Below are 2,026 nucleotides of genomic sequence, written 5' to 3'. Positions count from 1 at the left end.
TAATACTCCTATTGTGCTTTTTGAGAGAAGATCTTTCTTATTTTCTGGAGTCCTCTTCCTCAGATGATTTCCATGATTTCAAGAATGTTTATCTGGTGTAAAGGGTCAGTCCTAATAACTGCATTCACCTCTAGGAGAAAACATTGGGAAATTTACTCTGACCCTTGAGAAATGTCATAATCTTCAGACATTGTTTCAGTTGTGATCATATATGTAGGTATATCAGTTTCTTATTGCTGCTATGACAAATTACCACAAATCTGATGGCTTAAACAATACAAATTTATTATCCTACGGTTCTATAGGTTATAACTCTGACAGTGCTCTCATTGGGCTAAAATAAAAAAAAAGTGTTGTCAGGGCTGTGTCCCTTTTTGGAGGCTTTAGAGAAGAATCCAATTCTTTTCTATTTTCTCGAGGTAACTCTTTGCTACTTTCCTACATTCCTGACTCATGGTGCCCCTCTCTCTATCTTCAAATCAGCAATATATCAAATATCTCACTTTGCTTCCACCCTCGTGGCCTTCTCTGATCAGGGCAAGGAAACGTTCTTAGCCTTAAAGAATTTATTTAATCAGATTGGGCCCAACTGGATAATTTGGGCTAGTCTCCCCATATAAGGGTCCTTAATTTACTTACACCTGCGAAGTTCTTTTGCCGTGTAAAATAGCATATTCATAGGTTCTAAGGATTAAGATGTGGACATCTTTGTGGGGCCACTATTCTGCCTGCTACAGTGAGTGTCCCTGTTGAGGCCACATGATGGAGGTGGTCTGGCTGCCCTACTGCAGCCACTCTCCTCGGTGCCACAGTGACAGGATGTCGGTGACTGGAGTGGTTTCTAGTTTCAGCTGCATTCTAGAATAACTCATCTCTTGACTTTCATGTTCTTACTCAAGATTAAGGAGGAAGTCCCTATCACTCCTTGTTCCAAGGCTCATCCCACCCCTAGTGACATAGAAAACTCATATGTTTTTACATTGTGTTTTTACTTTGTTCACGGTAAATAACATAATGTTACTGCACTGTTTGAATACTTCAATGCTTTCCCACTGTACTTGTTCCAGTACTAAGCAGGCCCCACTGACTGAGCCTTTGCATACCGATCATACCAGTTTCTCCCTCGCTTATTGCTCTACAATCACACTGAATTTCTTTTCTCAAATGCACGAAGCTTTTTCCTGCAACACGATTCTCACACAACCTGTCCTCTCTCTTACGTGAATAAGAACAAAAAGATTGTTCTTACATACTTTGGCTGGCTAACTCAGATCTCCAGTTTATGTCACCTCTTCAGAGACACTTTCCCTGTGCTATGAATCTAAATTATGTCTTTCCTATTACTGTTTTCCATTATTATTCTTCATAGCATCTGGTCATTTTCCTTGTCACTTTTGTGTATTCACTTATTTATTTAAGTGTACTGTTCATTTCCTTAAAAGGACCCCAAGTTCTATGAGAGCAGGAAACATATTCCCAGCACTTAGCATTATTTGGCTCATATAGGGAAATCTTGGAGAAGGCAATGGCACCCCACTCCAGTACTCTTGCCTGGAAAATCCCATGGATGGAGGAGCCTGGTGGGCTGCAGTCCGTGGGGTCGCTAAGAGTCAGACACGACTGAGTGTCTTCACTTTCACTTTTCACTTTCATGCATTGGAGAAGGAAATGGCAACCCACTCCAGTGTTCTTGCCTGGAGAATCCCAGGGACGGGGGAGCCTGGTGGGCTGCCGTCTATGGGGTCGCACGGAGTCGGACATGACTGAAGCGACTTAGCAGCAGCAGGGAAATCTTTATTGGATGAATGAATTCCCACTGCCACAAGTGCAGGTTTTAACTCTATCCAATAAGTTTATAAACTCTTTAAAAGCAGAGACTGTCTTAATTAAAGTTTGATCTTCCACAGTGCAGTAGACAGTGTCTTGGACACAATGGTAGACCTTCCACAAATATTTACTCAGTGCATCTTGGATTACTAATCTAGATACCACTTTCTTCTAATTCACATAGCACAATATTGCTAAA

This window comes from Bubalus bubalis, chromosome 4 (genome assembly GCF_019923935.1).
Source record: "Bubalus bubalis isolate 160015118507 breed Murrah chromosome 4, NDDB_SH_1, whole genome shotgun sequence".
NCBI lineage: Eukaryota > Metazoa > Chordata > Mammalia > Artiodactyla > Bovidae > Bubalus > Bubalus bubalis.
The sequence above is the reverse complement of the archived record's forward strand: the minus strand, read 5'-3'. Positions refer to the sequence as shown.